This window comes from Cotesia glomerata, linkage group LG6, assembly GCF_020080835.1.
Source record: "Cotesia glomerata isolate CgM1 linkage group LG6, MPM_Cglom_v2.3, whole genome shotgun sequence".
NCBI classification, from domain to species: domain Eukaryota; kingdom Metazoa; phylum Arthropoda; class Insecta; order Hymenoptera; family Braconidae; genus Cotesia; species Cotesia glomerata.
In genome coordinates this window covers 23,212,480-23,236,086 of record NC_058163.1, presented here as the reverse complement: position 1 = coordinate 23,236,086, position 23,607 = coordinate 23,212,480, and positions in this window count along the sequence as shown.

The following is a 23,607-nucleotide window of genomic DNA, read 5'->3' as shown; positions in this document are numbered from 1 at the left end:
CTATTTTACATTAGAAAAAATGTAAATTTTACAATGCAAATAGTTTAAATTTAGAATATGGAAAAAATTTTAATTTTACAAGGAAAAAAATTTATGTATGTTATTAAAAAACTTCAACATTGTCTATTGGAAAAATACATTCTGTAAAACAATATGTGATCATAAGGTTTATAAGATTTTCTAAATTTTTTTTTGCAGGTGTTATTTTTACAGATATATTCCTATACACAGAAAAAAAATTAACTTGAATCAAGAGAAATTTTCTTAGACCAAGAAAAATTTCTTAGCTTAAGAATTTTTCTACTTAAATCAAGAATATGAAATTTTTCAAAATTATTTACTTGATTCAAGTAAATTTTTTTTTCTGTGTACATTAAACAGATTTTTTTGTAAATATGATATTATTCAATAGCTTAATTTTTACATAACCATTACTTTAATTTGCCCTGTAATTATTTCTGCGTAAAAAAGAACTAAAAATCAATGTTAGATAAGTTTCTTACGGAAGTCAAGGAAATGATTTTTAAATAATACCTTAATATTTAAAAATTAACTCTTTAGTAAGGAAAAGACTCAGCGATCATGCGCCACCTCTCGAAGATTTTTGATACTAACTTTAGTTTAAAAATTATATATAGAGATATAAGACTATAACAGGCTTAATACGCTGAGAAAAAAAATACTTTTATTAAGGAGGTCCTTTCGCCGCCAATGTAAAATAAAAAATATTAGATTATGAGTAAATTTAATTTTTTCTAATAGTTAAGGTCCTTATTTATCTAATAGTGAGGTTTAAATTATACTTCATCGGACAAATTTTTGAAAAAATAAAATTTTTAAATGTTAGTATTCGTTCAGAGTCTTACGAGAAAGTCACACGTTTGCGGTATTTCTCAAACTATACTATCAGTCATGGATTAAATGAAGTAAAAAAAAACTAAAAATTAGATTTTCGAAATATTCAGGTTTCTTTTTTTGCAATAAAATATATCAGTTACCGAGATATTTATTGAGAAATTAATATTTAAAAATCACAAAAAATTCTCAAGTAACCTACAATAAAATGGAGTCAAAACATTTGGCAACATTGCGTAGCGCGCGAGCTTCAGACCATTCAATAAATTCAAACTAATTTATTTATTTACACTGACTGCAAAAACTTAAACAAGTTTAAGTTTATATTGTGCAAATGAAAATGTAAATAACCGAAGTACAGCGTTGCCAAATCACGGACAGGTTACTAGCAGCTTATTTGAAAGAGTCAAATTAATTTTTGTATTTAACTATTTTTTTTTTTTTATTTTCAAAATTTCAACGATTAATGCCTCATATACTAGTTATTATTTAATTTTAGGAATTTTTATGGGTTTTTTTATTTTAATTTATCGTATATCGACAACTACAATTGTTTTGACTCAACTGGAGCGAAAGGACTTCCTTAAGAAAATTTTCTTGATACAAGAATTCATGTTCTTGAAAATTTTCAAGAATATATATTCTTAGCTCAAGAACTTTTTAAATTGATTGAAATAATTTTTACTTAATTTAAATAAAGCTATTTTCTTGTTTATCTATTATCCAAAGATAAATATTGATGCTCTTCTCTTCAGAAATTAATAATTAATAATAATAGAATATTTGATCGTCATCGAATTTCGTGAACTAAGAAATTGTCAATTGAGTAATAGTATATTACAACCCTACACGGAAAAAAAATCCTATGAAAAATTACTATAGTAACATCGTAATCCAGGACTAGACTTTCAGTATCTCGATTTTTACGATGCTGCCGTCTACAGAATACAATTTGAATTATTGAAAATTACGATGTTATTTAGTAAATTTTTTTTCCGTAAGAGCAAGTGAATAAGGACGCATACTATATGTTTTAATAAAAGAGAGAGAGAGTCTAGTAGTTTGCGACGCCACCACCGAAAGATGACCAACTACTGTATCGAGGGTCTTATTATGTGACTGAACAGAAATTTTAAATATTCCCTCCGATAGCGTGAGGGGATAAACTTTGGACTTGAGGCGGAGAGGACACCGGGTTCGATTCCTGGATGATACAGAATTGTTTTTTCGGTGACCTAAACTTCTTTTTAATTTGAGTGATAGAAATTTACGATGTTGCATCGTATAAATTAGGATGTTTGAGTTCTGGTCCGGCACTGCAATGTCCTATACTAAAAATTACGATGTTTTCATTGTAATTTTTCGTACAATTTTCTTTCCGTGTGGGCCAGAAAGTTCGATTTCCTCAGCTACGCCTCGGCCATCATATCACATACGTCAGGGCATCCAACATTCTGGTTGTGGGTTGTATACTATTTTTCTTGCTCTCCACCCGAAAGTACGCAACTCCGTGGAAGGGGTTTTGCAAAACCGAGGCGAAGCTGAGGTTTTGCCGGGCGCGAGAGGGGCGCTGCCCGACTTTTGCAAAGCCAAGGCGAAGCCGAGGCTTTGCTGGTCGGGGCGGACAAAAAAAAAAGTAAAAATTAATAAATTAAAAAAAAAAATAAGTTAAAATGCATAGAACTTGGCACAAATATTTAAACTCGTTCTAATAACAGAATTTATTTTTTTGAGTTGATTAAAAATTAATTTTTAGTTAGTAATCGACGGCTAAGAAAGATTGAAATTAAATTATTAGAAGCTTGTAGAGTACATGTACCTATTGTTTTATAAACATTGCTTGACTAGCTATCAAAATATAAACGAAAGCAAATAAAGTCCACAAAACTTTTATATTTTATTTTGTATAAACTTTTTATATAAATCATTTGTGTAGTGTTATTATTAAATAGTTTATTAATAATAATCTAGTTATAAATTATTTTTTATTTCTTTGACATTTTCTGGTTAATTTATGCGCTGACATGTTACATACAGACAATGTTGTGACTGTTAGACAGTTGAAACTCGCGTCACGAAAATATGAAAAAAAGCGAGGTTCTGTGCTGCCCGGCCAGAAAATATGCGTAGCGCGCATGCGCCAAAACAAGCCACAAATTTTGCTCTTTCTGGAGTAAAATACGTCCAGAAAGAGCGTACTTTCGGGTAGGAGAACAAGAAAAAGTATATTACATACCTAGGCCAGTAAAATAAGAAAAGTCGCAGATCACATGTAATTGTTGGCCGAGGCGAAGCCGAGGCTGACAAACATGTGATCTGAGGCTTTCTTATTTACTGGCCAAGGTGTGTATACTATTTTCTGCCCTCCGGCCGGAAAGTGGCAACTTTGTTTAGCGCAGCGGCCAGAAAGTTGCCACTTTCCGACCGGAGGGCAGAAAAAGTATTTTTTTCTCAGTGTAGGAGCATATCACGTCTATATATGGTCTAATATGGGCAATTTCCTTGTTAGATCTTATATAGACACATCAGAAAATTATTAAACAGAGTTGAACTTGAAGTTAAAATTTTAGTTTCGAACTACTCCGGTTAAGTAAACTCGTATACACGTTAAACATAAATTCACTCAATTAATACCAATCAACTGGTTGGGTTTATTTGCACGAATTTTGTTTTGAAATGGGGTTGTTTATTCATCTGATGAATCCTGGCGAAGCCTGTGAGGAAAGTGAGCAAACTGAAATCCGTAATCTTGTGAGCGGAGGTACAGATGTCAGTGAGTCGCATAGGTTGAGAGCTGAGATAAAAAGGTGGCGTGCAGTGAGTAGAATTAAAGCTCGGGATGCAAAGAGAAAAGCCGTGGCTTTACATAACACTCTAACCGTTATACAGTTTGAGTTATACTTGGGCTCTGTGGAGTGGTGCGTTTTGAAAAGGGCACCAAGGAAAACCTCGAGGATCAGCCCGATGAAATTGGCTCACTCGGTCTTTTCTCCTTTCAAACATACAAACATACAAACATACAAACACAGAAACGAGCCAGCCGAGGACTCGAGTGCCTGTGAAATGAAAAAGATTAAAGCGGAAGGGAACAGAGGGCGAAACACGCCTCTTCGAGAACCAGAGCACAAAAGTATGAAATCTCTAATGCTCTTGACGTAACACGTAACTTCATTTTCCGAGCTCTGTTTCGTTTCTTAATTCCGAAGTCTGGAAAATGAATCACACTTCCTCGCTTCTGTTTTATTCACGACTAAAAGGTTATTGTTCGGATGTGCAATGCAACCGATTTTTTAATTTAGAAAATTGATAAATTTTTTTAGTATTTTTATTCTTCTTGGTAGATTTATGAATTATTATTTTTTTTTACTCAAAAATTAATTTGTAATGTCATAATTTTTTTTTTTTTTAATATAAAAAACTCAACAGATTCAGAAAAATTTCATTAATAAAACATTTTTTATAAATTAAAAAAAATCGTAATATTTAACGTTTGAATAATTATTAAAAAATAATAAAATTAAATTTTTAAATTCAAAATATCAAAAAAAGAAAAATTGAAAATTTTAATTTGCTAATATTTAAATCTAAATATTTGTTAATATTTAAATTTAAATCTTTAAATTTTGGAAAAACAAAAAAAATATATTGATATTGATAAATTAATGCATTAAAATTAAAATTTTAATTTGCGAATTTTTTTTAACAAAAAAAATCTTCAAAAATTTGATTTTTTTTAAACTGAAACTATTTTTTAATTTTTAATCTTGAAAAAAAAAAAAAAGGAAAATTTTGTTAAAATCTAATTTTTTTTTTTATTTTTACTGCATAGAAAAAAAAATTTTTTTGAATCAAATATATAATTTTAAACAACTTAATCTTCTTGATTTAAGTAGAAAAATTTTTGAACTAACAAATTTTTCTTGATTTAAGAAAATTTTACTTGATTCAAAAAAATTATCCTCTTCAAAATTATTTTCTTAGTTAAAGAATTTTTCTCTCGAACCAAATTAATTTTTTTTTTAATTATGATTAAAAAAAAAATTAGAGCTCCCACTTCTAAATAATTCCCGTCCAAAAATAACTTTTGTTTGTATTATAACTGTTATCGAAGGAAATTAAAGATCGAGATAAAGTAAATAGGAGAAATATTGTTCTCAGATAGTAATAAGAATAAACAAAAAATAAAAATTGAAAATGGCAAATAACCGTATAATGAATATAAATATATAAATATATATAATATGAAGAACAGAGACAAAAAAAAGGAACAAAAAATCAGTTAACAGAAATTAAAATCGATATTTTATAATTACAAGTACTGCTCGTAGTTTCTTACACAGCTGACGACGACGATAATAACGAAGAGAGGATTTTACACCCCGTCGCCTTAAATACAGCTCTTTGAAATTAAGGAATACCTGACGCTTACAATATTAACGGGAGAAATTGATTAAATAACTCCTGGATTATCACACGTGTAATTGAGTGATAATTGAATTAGTCGGTGATGAGAATTTTTTTTTGGGGTAAATTCGAGGCTAAATTTTCGCCCTAGCTGAATTTTATAAGGCAGAGAATTTTATTAGAGTAGGGCGGAATTTAAATATCGTCTCTGTTTAAAGAAAGAACCAATCAAAAGTTTTATTTGGATTTAATGTAAATCATGTCCTGAAAAGTAAAATCAAAAAAGGAAATAAAATACACTGTAAAAAATCCGGAGTGAATCGGGAGTGAATTTCACTCCCATCACTCGGAGTTCCGGAGTGAAGTAATTAATCACTCCGCGTAGGGAGTGAATCCGGAGTTTTTATTTGCGGAGTGATTTCGAATTTCACTCGGAAAAACGTCCGCGTTCGGAGTTTTTAAAATAAATAAAATAAGGATGAATTTTCGTTCTACAAAAAAAAAAAATCTCAAAATTAATCTTTATATATATATATATATTTCTTCTGTGCGTGTGTTTGTCACTGAACTCCTCCTAAACGGCTGGACCGATTTCAATGAAATTTTTTGTGTGTCTTCCGGTGGATTCCAGAATGGTTTAGATTCACAATTCAGTCCACGGGAAAATGTTTATTTAATAGATTTTTTATTAATAAATTGTTGTTGACCTTGACTACCCACATGCACTTTTCATATATTTTATAAATATCATATATATAAGATATATGAAAAAATTCATGTGGGTACTCGAATGAAAGGTCTCGATGAGTATAAAATCATAATGGACTTATATTTATGAAAATGTTAATAATTAACGAATGATGATGTATTTTGTTAACTAATGATGTTTTTAATGATATAAGCTCATTTCGATGTTACACTCATTAAGAGCTTTCATTTGAGTACCCACGTGCATTTTTCATATATATATATATATATATATATATATATATATATATATATATATATATATATATATATATATATATATATATATATATATATATATATATATATAAAATATATGAAAAATTGATGTGGGTACTCAAATGTATTTAAATGTACTTATATATATATAACTACATATTTTTTTTTGACAATTTTTAATTATAATTTATTTACAAAAAAAAATAAATAAAAACATTATAATAATAATTAAAATGAAATATTATTAAAAATAATAAATTAAATTTTGAATAATTAGATATAAAAAGGGTTTATAAAAATATTTTCTTTACAAAAATTTATTTATTTCTAAATTCATTTATTTTGGGAGTGAATGCAGAGTGAATTTTATTATTAATAAAAATTAACTCCTTCGCGGAGTAAATATCACTCCCGCTGGGAGTAAATCGATTAAAAATCATTCACTCTTCATTCACTCCGCGTTCACTCCGCAAATTTTTTACAGTGTAAAGAGAAGGTTAATTTAAATATTGATCAAGGTCTCGTATTAATTGGGTGCTTTAATTTGATAGAATATAAAGTTAATTAAACCCTCATTTAGGTTAAAATTAGATGGGATATAATACAAAGGGAGTTCAAAAGGTAACTCACTATTTTTATCATTTTTTACCGGGTTTTTAGCCCCGTCAAAGGACTCACGTTTCAATTGCTCAACCTGCAGTGCGACAAAAGACCTAAATGCATATATCTGTCATCCGGAGCCCAGAAGTGTAAAACTATAGAACTGTAGTTAAAAAAATAATAGAAAATAGAGCTAAAAAGGCAAGAGTCCGTCAGTTAATGTGGAGCGAGCCCGGCGACAAAGGAGTTTAATTTTTCCGGTACGGACTCTCCTCATGATAATAATGTCGGAAATTTTATTCTATTCTTTTTTTAAATAGACAGAATTCATTTAACTCGTACCGAGTGTTAAGGAGTTTAAGTGCTCCCTTAAACATTCTCACAAAGCTCACTCGACCTTTCTCCAACAACTTTTATCAAAGTAACAAAAGTCGGGCCCCTTCCTCTGCCTATCTAACAGTGACCTTATCTCACACACTAAATTCCTCAGATATTTAATTAACGAAATAATTTCCGCCTACCTCCTTCCTTTGTCATTTAATCGCTGTAATTTGTAATAAAATAAATTGAATCGTTTTTACAGACAAAATTTTGATGGTAGAGTTTAATAGGTCCATTCATTATTTTTAATCAGTTTTAATGGCTTGATATGAGCGTTAGACACATGAAAAAAATTTTTCAGAGGATTTTTATAAATAATTAATATTTATAAATTCAATTTTTTTTTATTTTACAGTCAAAAATTCTAAAAAATTTTGAATGTAATTTTTTTTGTAATAATTTATAAGCTAAAAAAATTATAAAAAATGTCAAAAAGATTAAAAAAAATAAATTTTTTTCATAATTAATTTTAAAAAAATTTTTAGAGGATTTTTATAAATAAAAAATATTTATAAATTCAATTTTTTTTAATTTAACAGTCAGAAATTTTAAAAAATCTTGAATGTAATTTTTTTTATAATAATTTATGTGCTAAAAAAATTATGAAGTGTCAAAAAGATTAAAAAAAAAAAATTTTTTTCATAATTAATTTTTTTTTTAAAGTAAAAATTAATTTTTTGCAATTTTTAATTTTTTAAAAAATGTTTAAATTAATTTTTTTATTTTTCAAATAATTAATTATTTAAAAATTTTATTAACGCATTTAAAAGAAAAATTTATAAATGCACTTATTAAAAAATATGATTGAAATTTTTATTTAATTCATTTCTTAAAAAATTAATAATTAGAATTTTACACTTAGAAATTCTAAAAAATCTTCAATGTAATTTTTTTTTGTAATAATTTATGTGCTAAAAAAATTATAAAAAGTGTCAAAAAGATTAAAAAAATAAATTTTTTTTATAATTAATTTCTCCAAAAAATGTTTCAATTAATTTTTTTATTTTATTAATTATTCAAATAATTAATTATTTAAAAATTTTATTAATGCATTTAAAAAATTTATTAATGCACTTATTAAAAAATATAAGATTGAAATTTTTATTTAATTCATTTCTTAAAACATTAATAATTAGAATAAATAAATTGTAATTATTAATTTTATTTTAAATAAAAAATTCAAAATTTTAAAACGAAATATTTTGCAACCTTAAATTTCAGCTATTTAATAATTTTAGTTTTATAAAAAATTTTTCCAGGAGGATCATCACAATTTAACTTTAATAAAAAAAAGTTTGGAAAATCCAAAAGTGCACGACTCATAATGCTCATTTAATTATGAAATATAAAAAAAAAAAACTTAAGTCGTTCATAATTAATTGCCGAAAAAACAGCTGTAGTAGGAAGGTACTGCACAAGCGCCCCTGGTGGAATAAAATGTACATAATATCTATAGATATAGATGTATCACCATCCATGTTAATTTTACGTGGATATATATAGATATACAGTCTTGTAGTTTTCGTTTTTTATTAATTGTAATTAAACGACACTGAATCAATTAACCATTCGCATTCAGTGACCTACAATCGTCGATTAGAATTTTTTAAAAAAAAATTTAACTCAAATAATGGATTTTTTCACAAGTTACAGTGTTTCCGGGTTTCACACATGACGGACAGGAAAATTTTTTGACCTATTTTGGTGTTTTTTTCCAATTCTATTGCAGTAAATCAATTTTTAAAAAGTATGAAATTAATCTCCATTAAATTATCTCGACAATAGTATGCAAAATATCTTGATTCCGTGAACTAACAAGGCTATAATAATAAAAATAGCCGCCAAAATGAGGCGAAAAAAAATTTTCGATCGTAAAGCACTCTCTGATGCTTCGCATCATGAGTCGTGCAAAAATGAATCAATTACATAACTTGATATTTTTAGAAATAAAAGTTTATATTTAAGTGTGTTGCTAACCGGGAAAGTATTAATTAAAAGCAGCAATTTGTGATTACTTTTCAGCGAGTTCTCTCGGTCTTAGCATAAAGATGTTTTTGCGCAAACAACTACTTAAAAGTACTCAAATTACTCTAAATACTCGTTGTCATTATTCCCTTATCCAACAGAACTAACACATCTGAGGATAAATTTATCTTTAATTTGAATATTTTTTTCTCAGATGGTCTATTCCCGTGGAATTAAAAAATTTAAAAGCTCCCGAGCTTACGAAAATGTGATAGCGTTAATGAGTCCATGAAGAGTCTTCGGTAATGAACAAGTGCTAGGTACAAGTACTGATACTGAAATATCGATGAAACGTTAATGCTAATGAGAAAAATTATTAATAGCGTTTGCGCTCTACCGTTATTTTAAGCAGTTACCTTTATTTAATGATGATACGGTTGCTTTTAAATAATTGACTTAATAACCGAGTACATTCACATTTCTGCTGCTTCGTTCAATCTTTTATTTTTTAATCAAAAAATTAATGAATTTTATTTTATAAATGTTGATGATGATATTAGTAATTAAGTTGCCGGGTAATTGGGAGGCTTTATTTATAAGTAATCGTTCATTTAAAATTTTTAAATAAATTATACTTTGTGAAAGTTCAAAAGTAAAAATATAAATTATTATAGAAATAATTTATTAAAAAATGCGACTAGTAAAAATTAAATTAAAATTTATTTTAAAAAAAATTTATGTCAATTTTTAATTCTTTAAATAAGCATTTTATAATTTTTTTATTTTTATTCAATAAAAAAAAATAATTTATTCCGTCCGGATTGAATCAATTAAAAATGATCTCTTTGCGAAATTTCCACAGTGTAAAAAATAAGTTACCCGTGAAAATGTTCGAAAAAGGAAATGAGGATATTACGCTGACAATATTTGAGAATAAAAGATTTTAGTAGTTAATTGTAATCGAGCTGGCGTTAGATCAGAGCGAGAAAGATGCAGCGAAGAGTTTTAAAGAGGAGGAATATAAGGTGGATGTCTTTTCATGATACCCGAGGCTCTTAGCCAAGGCAGAAAGTAGAAGGTGGAAGGTGGGAAGTAGATGAGCAGGATGGGGTGAATAAGGTTGGCTAAATGGAATGGGACGACTCGGGAATATATAGTTGAATATACACGGAAAGAATGAGATTTATGTGGACACCATCTTAGATGGTACTCAGCCTCATTTGTAGTGAAGAAAATTTTCAGATAGTAACCACTCCCGTGCAGATTGTAATAAGTACTATCTGGGTTATATTTTAGATCGGAGTCAGTACCAATTTAAATTTATATGTGTCAGATCGTTGATTTCAACGAATTACTGAAAAATAATTTATAACTTATATAATTTATACTAGCAACCTAGCAGTCATTATGTGACTTGTTAACTATAAAAATTGAAATTTTGCTTTATTAAATAATGAATTTTGTTAAATTGCACCATACTTTCTTAAATATTGACGTTTTTTAAGATATAAGCTCATCCCGATGTTACACTCATCAAGAGCTTTCATTTGAGTACCCATATGCATTTTTTGATATATTTTTCATATATTCATATATATAAATATATAAAATATATGAAAAATTGATGTGGGTACTCAAATGAAAGGTCTTGATGAGTGTAACATCGCAATAAGCTTATATCTTTAAAAATATCATTAGTTGACAAGGTAGCAATGTCAGTTCTTAATTATTGACATTTTTAAAGATATAAGCTCATTCCGATGTTACACTCATCAAGAGCTTTCATTTGAGTACCCATATGCATTTTTTGATATATTTTTCATATATACATATATAAGTATATATAATATATATAAATATATGAAAAATTGATATGGGTACTCAAATGAAAGGTCTCGATGAGTGTAACATCGGGATGAGCTTATATCTTTAAAAATATCATTAGTTGACAAGATAGCAATGTCAGTTCTTAATTATTGATATTTTTAAAGATATAAGCTCATCCTGTCGTTACTCTCATCAAGAGCTTTCATTTGAGTACCCACATGCATTTTGATATATTTTTCATATATACATATATATAATATATATGAATGTATGAAAAATTGATGTGGGTACTTGAATGAAAGGTCTTGATGAGTGTAACATCGGAATGAGCTTATATCTTTAAAAATATCAATAGATTACGAGATACAAGGTCATTTCTTAATTATGTATTTAGAAATAGAGCATTTTTGAATGCAGCCTAAATACTTATCATCATAAATTGACTATTTATGTTGATATATCTAGATATATTTTTTCAATGTTAAGAAATGATGTTTAAGAAATGATTTCTTAAATACAAAGAAATCTTCTTAAATGTGCAGAAATCCTTCTATCAGTGTGAGAATGACATGAAACCATGAAAAGGCACAAATTCAAGTCAAGACTTTTCCAACGATACCAGATTTAACCATAAAAACCCATTCCATCATATAAATACACTGGTCACAACATTTTGATTATTCTCTTAATAATATAGACAATATAATATCTAAAACTTTTTTTTTACTTTATTTAATAATTAAATAAATTTTATTTTTAGTTTTTCAGTAAGACTTCTTTGCTTATATATTTTCTAAATTTTGATGTAAAATTTTGCCGTATAAAAAAATTTAATTTGAATTACTTATAAATATTATTTCTTAGCAGATCTAAATTTTAAATAACAATTATAATTCTCAATAATAAATAATTGCTAGTATAATATCAAATAAAAGTTTCTGCTATTTACAGAGGGATCTAACGAGCATGTGCGTGGAAATCACAAAAAAAAAACATAAATAGGAACTGGCTCTGATCTGAAAATTTTCTCATTACAGATCGGGCTGAGTACTATCCGAGATGTTAGCCATACAAATCTCGTTCTATCCGTGTAGCAAGTTGGGAAGCACGGGGAAGCTCAGCCAACGGCGACAGTCACCCCTCTCCACCTCAATTCCTCCTCCTCCTCCAAAGAAAAAAAGAGGAAGAGAATTGAGACCGCGGAGAGCTTTGTTGCCGAGGTGGTCGGGGTAGTTCCACGCTCGACGAAAGTGTATCCCCTGAATAATGAATGCCGAGAGAGTGAACGGAATGAACACCAGCCGAGCACTAGGAGGTGGATGCAGATGCAACGATACACGCCTGGAGGTACACTTTACTGCAGTACCCTGCCGCTAAGATATGTACCAGAAGGAGAGAACGAGACGACACCGATGTTATGCCGGTGACTAGACTAGACCACTCACACCCTCACCCTCATCTGCACCCACCCGCCGCCAACCATCAGGTAAAGCAAAACTACGCCAGTATTTCTCAGAGAGAAGAAATAAAAAAATAAAAAAAACTCCGGACTACCACCACGTCAACTCTAAGCTCCGAGTTTTACTTTACCACTGTGGTTTACTTGGTGACATCTTCATTTCTGAGGATTTTTATTTTTTTTCCCTCTTGTTTTTACGAATTTACTTTTTTTAGGTCTTGCGCTTTGTCTTGCTGTCCAGAGCTGTTGGTTACTCGCTCTTGTACACGTATAGAGTCTCACCCTCATCTAGAGTCAATTTCGAGGCTGGCTGAACTCGGCTAAATATTATCCGTGACGTTGCCCCTCGTTCTTGGTGCTAACGTCACATAGTATGTTATTTTGTTAGTTTAAATAAATGTTTCTTCTTGGAAAATTACTTTTATACGACCAAGGATTTTTTTCGGTTTGAATCAACCGGACATTTGGGACTCATCAGCGTCATTTGTAGGGTTTTTACCAGAAGTTAGTTGAATTTGATGGATGGAAAATTTGAAAATGGTTTATTGAAGTAGTACTGTTGATAAACCATGTGTCTAATGTCAAATACGAAGTCTCGTTTGATTTGCGTAGTAAATTCATTTATTCAACATTTCGTAGGAAAAATAGAGGCAGAATTCATTTTTGATAGTATTTATTTATTAGAACAATCAAATTCTCTCAATCAGTATTTTTTACTATTGAAAATATTTAATCATTTTTTTTTACTGGCTAAGTTTTTATAAAAATTTAACCGATACTTTTGGTAAAATATGATTATTTGTAAAATATTTGATGTTTTTTTTTGCATACACTGATAAAAGGATTTAGTACGGAGTACTAAACTGATTTAGTAACAAAATTTTTGTTCATTTATTTGGGAGAAACAAATATTTTGTATCCATCAATATTATTTGTTACAGTTTAATAAATAATTTCTTTGTATGAACAAAGCTTTATTACATGGAAATAAATATTTATTTCCACCAAATAATATTTAGTAACAGGTACTAAATATTTATTTGGTAAGTATTGTCGGTAGATGGCTATGCTTTAATTCCAATGTTTATGTGATACATAACCTATTCACTGACTTATATTATTTTATTCAGCTCGATTTTGGGAGATTTATCAAACCTTTGAAGACACGCATACTCCTAAATGGTTTATATATCATTCCTCAGTGGAGTTTAGTTTACATTTTTCAATTTGTCTATTATTGATATGTTAAAAACTTGTTTAATTTTAAATTTTATAAATGTCTTAAACAAAAAAATATGATTTAATGAGATTCTTTTTTTTATAATGTCTTATATTTTTACTTAAAATTATTTATTTTAGTTATTTTGATTTATTTTAAGTTAAAAAGTTAGGTTACATACTAAAATTAGTTAAGAAATTAATTTTTTTGATAGCAATAAACGATTTATTGAGTACTAATAAATAATTTGTTAAATACTACTAAATATTTATTTGGTGGAACTAAATGGGCTTTAATAAATTATTTAGTACCTATTATTGAATATTTGGTAATGAAAGGTTTGTTACTAAATCATTCAGTATCTGTTACTAAATCTTATTAAATAGAACTAAATCCTTCTATCAGTGTAGATTAAAATTTTGTATTAAACAAAAATTAATTACTAATTTATAAAACTAAAAATCAATGTCAGATAATCTCCTTAACAGCGTAAAAACAATGATTTTTATTTAATATGTTAGTATTGAAAAGTTAACTGTCTTGTAGCGAGACAATTCAGCGACCATGCGCCGCGTAGCGGAGTTTTCAAAAACCAACTGATTAAAAAATTATATATAGGCAAATATGTCCATATCAGGTCCAAATTGGCCGTATCAATTCATATTAAGACATATAAAAAATTATACGTAGATATATAAAGTCATTTATGAACACATCGAATTTTTTGACATTGCTCAAAAAAATTTTTTCCAGTATATTACTTAGAGACATTAAATTTTATCATAAGTTTCATGGAGCCCTTTTATTACTACCACTGCTACTCCGGCTTTAAGATTTAAAGAAAAAATGCTTGAATATGCGTATAATATCTTGAGATAGTAAGTTGTTCGATAGTTTTATACGGAGCACTTAACTTTTATTTTATTGCAATTTCTTAGCGGCATATTCTGGAATTCTTTTCTCCATTATACCATAAGATAAAAAAAAGCCTTTGGTGCATACACACACGTACAATGAAAGTAAAGAGTGGATGAAATTTTCGATAAAGTACCGTCTCTTTTCTCGTCACTCTGTAATCGTAAAAGGAAATGCATATGCAGAATTTTATAACGTTTTTTTTTCCTGTTCTTTATTTTTACATAAATTTTCCCTCATTTTACCGCAATATTTTTATTTGGTCCTCGCTTGCTCAGTTGTATTGAGAAAAACCTCAAATATGGCTGATGCAGTCAGTTCCCTTCGGTGTTGCTCGTGGAAAAAGATTCTGTGAGGTGTGCATACCGCGATTTAACGTTAGCTCGTGGAGCACAATAGCCCAACGATTGTGGGGGATTGCCGGAAACTACGTGGGATATGCACGTGCCGAAAAGAGCTGGTTTCGAACCACCTGGCTCTGCATCGATGTAACTCTCTCTTTTTACACGTTTCCAATGGCATCATTTCACCCCGCCGATCGGATCCACTGTATTTTTCTTTTCCGAGTGCTTTTCAATCCGCTAAAAAATAATAATCACAACAATAAACTGACGTGTCAATCGTCTGGAATAAAATTTATTACACGCTTTATTCACCATCCATTTCTTCTTTTTCATTTTTTTTTTTTTTTTTTTTTTTTTAATACCGCTTAAAAATACCCGGCAACAGTCTAGAAAAAAAAACTCATCAACGTTCTATGAAAATTCTCCTGATTTCGTAAAATAACCCGAATAAAAATAAAAGGGAAAAATTTTATTAAGAGCAAAGGAAAATACTGGTCGTAAAAATAAAAGCAATAAATAATGTTTTATTATTTTTTTGCTCTTTCGTCAGCGTAGAGTGAACGGAAAATAATATAACCTGGAAATGTCGCTATAAATTCAGTAATTTAACTTGATATATATATATATATATATATATATATATATATATATATATATATATATGTTTTTTTTATATAGCCATGGAAAATATTTTTATGAAAGTGATACTTCACATTTAAAATTTAAAAACCCTTTTAGAGGTATGCAACCGGAGTTTGGAGCTCAGTTATGATCGCCAAAAACACTGTCAGAGCGGTGACGTCATACAAACAGAAAAGTAGTTAACGAAATTTGGGTGAGGCCGTATTGGCGCATGCGGTCTCGCCATTAAACGGTACGCTGGCTACTGGCAAGGTGTCAGATGGGATAAAGACTGCTACTACTTACACCGAGCAACCGCTATCACCCTTTACACTCTTTACTGGCCTTTGACCAATAAATAATCCCCGGTTCGTATTTTGAACGTGATCATCCACCTATTTGTTTATTTTCACATCAATCATCGAGGTAATTATTTGTTACTCGCGCGGAATTTAAGATAGATGGAGGATAATATTAATATAAATTTAAGATATTAACTTACTTTAATATTTTATGGAAAAATTGATAATTTAATTATTTTTTTACGTGAAAAATTAATTTATTTAATTATTTATGTAGTGAAATAATTTTAAAGCCATGAAAATTTTTAATTACGAGAAAATCACTACTGGAGCCTTGTTTCGGCTTTTAGATGAGTCACCACTAAAAAAATTAGTGCCTCTCAATAATTATCAATGGCATTGATCAACTTAATTCTCTTTGCACATAAAATATTTTTATTAACGCGCGTAATTTATTGTCAATCGATAATTTTTTTCATGTAAGCAAAATCTTCTAATTTAATGAACTATACTTTTTTATTTTTTTAGATTATAAAAGGATTTTTTTTTGGAAAAAAATATGAATCATATTTTGACACAAATATGAATCATATTTTGACACAAATATGAGATTCATATAAAAGCCATATCAATATTCATCTGAAACCCGTAATAAGTAAAATACTTATGTGAACGAATTTTTTTTAAGTAGATTAATAAAATTTTCATTTTTTCTGTTAATCAGAGGAAAAGTATAATAATTGAGAAAAGCAGTATTTTTATCATGCACTATACTGTTGAACTACTGTACTTTCTTTCTTGATTTTCTTAACTTAGAAGAATATTTAGAAAAACACTATCTTGGTTTAAAAAAAATTTTTGACTGACAAAATTTTTTCGTCTTAATATAATTATTTTTTATTTTGAAAACAATTTAAATCCTCCTAAAAATTTCTTTAATTTAATTAATTTGCATTATTTCCTGTATATATTTATGACTCAATAATTTTATATCACGATTTAAAAAGGCTAACAATATCACTATGACATCATTATAATTTTATGCAGATATGACCATCACTTTATTATGAATTTATGTTAATATTATAATGATTTCATTATTAAATTACTAGAAATTTTTTTTCTCCAAGAAAAATAAAAATTTTATAATCTAGTTAAAAAAAAACAATTTGTTCTCATAAATATTTTACTTATTACCAAATGTATATTAATATGGCTTTTATATAAATCTCATATTTGTGTCAAAATATGATATTCATAATGAACCTCATGGTATCAGATGATTTTTACATGGGAAATATTATTTTGACGGTAAATAAATTTATTTTACTAATCTAAAATTGTTGAAAAAATTTTTTTAGTAAAATTAATAATATTATATATTGCAATTACTGTATAATAATAAAAAAAAAATAATAATAATGATGGAAGTTTTGTTCGCCGTTGTAGGATGTATCATATCGACTTTTCGTAAATAAAACTACGCAATAAAATACAATAAAATGAATCACAATCGATCACTAAAAATATGAGATTCGTTATGATATTCATAATGAAGCTCATCATGATATCAGATGATTTTTACACGGGTTTAAAAATTTCCAAACAATTATTTGAATATTATTCTTTTAAATTTCCTTTTTTTGGACATTTCTCCTAAACATCGAAATTCCCGATGAATTCGAGATGAATTGCACGAACGTTAGTAACCCGAGATCAAACTGTATCATGGCGGGAATAATTGTTTAGCAAACAGGCACGGAGCTTACAACAAGTGTGTAATGAAAGGCCAGCAGGTAATTGAACGCATTGTCAAAATATTAACCTGATCTGGTGATAAGAGAGGATTGCGTAGCAGCGGGACAAAGGGTGAATGATAAAGGACGAAGAACGGGAATCTGAAGGATGATGAACTGGTAGTTACACCATAGTTCTATACGATAGTTACCATAGTATGTACGACGTGTTAAATGAGACGCGCGGTAAATACCGGACTTTACACGCGACACTGGCTATTATTAGTGGAAGGTTCGTCGACACGGATAATTCGGCTTGTTACCTAATGCCACTCATGTTTATAATGCGATCAATCACGCGATTAATATCATCTGTATTAATAATACCGGCGATCTACAGCCTAATTTATATTCAATTGCCCTGTCCTGGTTATTTAATATAAAAAAAAATAAAATTTAGTGGGTAAAAAAAATTAAAGCCTTTTTTCACCGAAAAAAAAACAAAAAGATGTGGTCCCACACACGCGACTATCGGAAAAAACGACAGAGGATAACTTGTACCCTGAACTCGTACCAATATCGCAGTTCAAGAAAGTAAATAAAAATAAAAAATAAAGACAAAAAGTACAGAGAAAAATAAATGCTCATACTTTGGTCTATGTATAATGTATAATGTATGATCTATGTCTGTGTGTGTGTGTGATAGAAAATCCGAGTCACGCGAGGGTGCAGTAGCAAAGAGCCAGCTCACACGCAGTCAGTGCGCTTACACGTGGTCTCTAAACACACTTCTATACTTTTATCCCCATTCCCATCTTTTATTCATCCCCCAGTGTGTCCTCCTCCACCTATTCATCTCTCTGGTCTATATATCCACATCCACATTTACCTTTTTTCACAGCTCACAGCAAGGATATGAATCTATATTTAGGCTGAACATGATATCCACATCAGAGTTAAAATATATATATATATATATATATATATATATATATATATATATATATATATATATATATATATATATATTTTACCTAAATGTGTTCATGTTTCATATAAAATAATGATAATAATAATAAAATACACAAAACTGTCTGTCATTATTTTTTTCACATCGATTTAGTAGTTGCTGTTGTGTTTTTTTGTTTTAGTCATAAATCAATGTCATAAATTTTTTCGAAAATCTAAAGTTTGTTTTTTGACGTTTAGCAATAGTTATTTTTGTTATTATTATTTACTTCCATAAAAAAAAGGTTTGAGCGAAGATAATATTTATCTTCGTAATTATTTTCTTGAGTAGGTAGCGCTGCTTCCCTAAAGTATCTAAAAATTTTGATCAAATATAACAATTTATTGTATCAAGAATTTGTGATAATTTGAATTAAGTAAAAATTACTTTCACCAAGAATAGAATTTCAAGAAAAATTTTTACTTTGGCCAACACAACTTCGGATTTTCTTCAGACAGCCGAAAATTTTCTTGAACCAAGAATTTTGTTCTCCATTCAAGAAATTTTTCTTTCTATATAGAAAATTATTATTAATAAATAACAAACTAGTTTATTTATTAAAATTTTGGATGTTTAAGTTTCAACTCTAAATTATGGGTAAAAAATTAAAAATACGAAAAAACCTATCAAACTTTTTTTTTATGGAGAATTTAATTTCCTACAAAAAAGGTTCTAGTTAATTTTGCCATATCTAGCTTCCTTTTTTATAACTTCAAGTTTAAGGTTTTTAAGGCAGATTTTTAAAGCAAGTTTTTAAAGCAGGAATTTAAAGTTCAAAAATGAAGTTATAGAATTTATTAAAGTGATTTTTAAAAGTTTAAAGTACTTGTTGTGGCTTTAATATTAAAAATACAAAAAAGTAATAAGAGACTTTTCTTATAGAAAATTTAATTTTCTAAAAAAAATAGTCTTTGTCAATTTTACCGGATTGTCAATCCTAATGAGCAAGAATTTCAAAAATAAAGAAAATTTCAACCATCTTGTATATAACTATCAACTTTTAACTTTATTATTATTTTTATCATTAATATTTTTTTGACCTTTCGCTATCTAGGATCATGTGCGAGGAAAAGCACACTCACATGTAGATACGTGGAGAAAGAGAGGGGTTTGCAGCCGTCCCATTTTGCGATTACAGAAGTGAAATTATCGCGATGAAATAATTTACAAAATAGAGAGAAAAAGTATAAAAAGTAAAAATGTAAAAAGGTATAAAGTAAAATGTTAAATAATGAAAGAAGATAAGAAAAAAAAGGTATGAAATAGGTGCCGAGAGGTAAAATAGTCGAGCGGGATATTGTCGTGAAATAGGAAGACTTAGACACCATTTGAACGGCGCAATCGAGGAGTTTTATCTGAGTGAGTGGCTGTAAGGCGTCAAGCACGCCAACCCGCCAATCCTTGTTATTTATCGATCGCGATAAATACCGATAGCAAGACCAAACTTGTAATTATTTTCATCCGGTATGTATTTTTCTTCTCTCTTCTTATCGTCATATCTCCATTTAATTTTTCCTCTACATTAATCTATTCATTCACTCATTCATCCATTATTCTACTGCTGCTTTAAAATGATTCGAGATTATTCTAAAAACACATTACTTCCTCCGGACGGGTTTGTTTAAACAAATTCTCGTAAATCTCATCCGAGGAGTTATTAAATTTTTAAGTAACACGATTTATTTATCATATCATAATGCAGGACTTTTTTTTTTAAAAAAGTTCAGGAAAAATGTAAAGCACGATTTTAATACCAAAAGAGCGTATCTCAATTTTTTTTCTCTAACCAAATTGAAAATGTTAATAATAAGTAATTTGTAGAAAAAATTAAAAAAAATCTTTTTATTCATTTTTTTTCGACTTTTCTTTCGAATTTAAATATTAAAAATTTTTTAGAAAAAAAATTTTTTCAATATGGTCATACACGACCATATATTTGGCTTGATATGCCCATTTATGGCCACATTGGGCTATGTATGAAAATAGAATAATAATTTTTTAATTATTTACTTTTTTTTTAGAAATATGAGCGATAATTAAGGACAAAACAAAAATTGGTTAAATAGTTACGAAATAAAAAAAAACATTGCAAAAATTACAGAAAAATTTTAAATTTACTGTTTTAATACTATCAAAACATAATTGTTAATTTTATATTAGGAAAAATGTAAATTTTACTATGCAAAAAGTGTAAATTTGGAATATGAAAAAAATTTTACAAGGAAAAAAATGTGTGTCATTAAAAAACAAAATTTTCTATTAGAAAAATACATTATGTAAAACTATTTATGATCATAACGTTTATAAAATTTTATAAATTGCACGCCTCATAAGCGAAGAGTTGAGGTAGTGCTCTACTCTCGATATTTCAAAAAAAGCAGTTTTCTCGAAACTGAAATTGCTTTTTAACTTCCCGCTAAGAAAATCGAAGATTTTTGAAAAATCGGGAAGTTATTGTTTTCACTCCGTTTTGCAAAATCGAGGTTTCAACAGATCTCGACGTTTTAAAGACCTAAGAAGCTTCCCTGACTATTTTTACGATGATGTCCGTACGTCTGTGTGTGTGTGTGTGTGTGTGTGTGTGTGTGTGTGTGTGTGTGTATGTATGTAAAACTCTTATAACTTTTGAACGGATTGCCCGATTTGATCGCAGTTAGTGTCATTCGAAAGGTCTTCGCCAAACTTCGATTTTCTGTAAGTTGGAACCGATTTTGGCCAGTAGATTTCGATAAATCGCAAAAAAGTGAAAAAAAAAGTTGTTTTTTTTTTTCATTTTTTTTTAAATATCTCCGAATTGGCTGAATCGATCGACTTCAAAAACTAATCAGCTCTTAACCTTGAAACCTCGGATCGATCGCCACCAGAAGCGTCAGAATCGGTTGATGCGTTCGTGAGATATCGTTGTCGAAAAAAATCTAAAAAAGTGTTTTTTTGTAATAACTCCGAAATTTTTCATCAGATCAATTTTTTTGTTCAGAATGTACCGCGTGAAAATCAGTTGATTTATTAAAAAGTTACAGCAGTTCGAAAATTAAAAAAATCGTGTTTTATCGAACTTTGATAAGATTTTTTAGCTCGACGAGCTCAAAAGCATAGGAAAGCTATCTCTTTGAGCTCGGAGAGCTCAAAATAACACATAAGCTGTATTTTTGAGCTCGAAGAGCTCAAAAACATCATAAATGCAATTTTAAGCGCTTAGGTACGAAATGAGCGGGAAGTTGCAGGGATGGTCTTCAGGGTCAACCGTTTTTCTAATTTTTTTTTATTTATATCATGTTTGATTTTTGAAGCCGAAAATAAAATAAAATTTTTTCTTTTTGCCTTTAAAAATTTTTTCCTCAACTCAAAAAAAAATTTTATTTCAAATTTTTTTGACAAATTGACATATATATAAATTACTAGCTGTTACTCGCCCGCTCCGCTGGGCGCTTTATAGAATTGCATTTTTAGATCTAGACGAAATTTGATTAGAGTATTGTTTTGACTTGCACAGATTCCCAATTCTATCGAATTGGCATGCACCTTTTATCCATATAATTATTCTAGCTAATATTCGTTGTAACTTTCAATGTGCAATCATTATAACATTCCCGTGTCTTTCTACAAAAATGAATAATAATTGATATGAAAAAAAAAAATTTGTAATGAGCATTGAAAGTTTCAGTTAAAGAAATTGCAGGTCTCATAAGTGAAGAAATCTGCCTAGTATATAAACATAACCAATAGAATTAAAATATTTATTTTAAGCAAATTACAATCGAATAGAATAAATTTAGTTACAATAAAAATTCATTATTTCTAAGTCAAAAAAATATAGGTTCCGGATAAGTAATCACCAGCATATCATATACTAAAACCTTCTCCAAAATACGCTGCATCTTATGGTATAAGTATTATTTCGATCGATTCAGTAGTTTTCGCAGTATAACCGGACAAAAAAATCGGCTCTCCATTTATTAGTATTTATTTCACGTAAGAAAAAGTAAGTTAAAAAAAGGCGTGTAATTTGAGATTCGCCCTTTCGGCGTAAGTAACACGATACGTTGATCTGAATATAAATTAAAATGGAAATGGGTACATTAGTTGAGTATTTAGAGTAGAATCTGTGTACGAGCAAATACGTTTATTTAATTATCTTGAAGTTAGTAATGGCGAGCAGAGGAACCGAAGCTTCGGCAAAACCAGAAAACACATTGTCTTGTTCGCGGATGGCCAGCAGTGAATTCGGGCATTTGTTAGCGTTACAGTCCTACAGTCCAGGAACTAAACCGAATATGGAGTATATAGTAAAGTAATATAAGATATATATAGATTCCGGTGGGTTGAAAGCGAGCCAAATCATCCCTTTCCGGAAGACGTAGATTTATCATCCCGTTCTCAGTAGACCTCCCGAGCTTACTAGTTTGGAGGTTCGAGGTTCTCCATTCTTCCAGGTCACCCAAGTTACTGTGTTCGCCAGTCGCCAACTAGTTTCTCCACTGCTTCTTACCCGACTTACTTATGCGCTGCTTATGAATAACCTCTTACACACAAAACCCTTATTCCTATTTCTCGATTTGCGGGCCTCCAATACGCCATTTGTCATTTGTCAGCTGAAGCACTAAAAAATTTGCGGAGTGGACGGTTTTTTGCTCATTTTTATCCTCCGGAGTGAAATTTACTCTCATAAAAAATTAATTACATTAATATTAAAAGAGCTTCACGGAATAAATGAGAAAAATAAAAAAATAGTTTGGTTTTACAAATAAATTTTGCTATTTTAAAAAATTGAATCAATATTTTTTTTTAATTTATACAAGTAGCAATTTTTGATAAATTTTTGCTATAATCATTTATTTGTTAAGAAATTCTAAAAATTTTCATATAAAAACTAATTATAGTCCCATTAAAGTAATCAATTTTACTTAATAAAATTTTTTAATATCAGTAATTTATTATTTTATATTTTTTACATTAGAAATTATCAACAGATTAAAAAATAAAAAATTTTTTGTCAAAATTTGA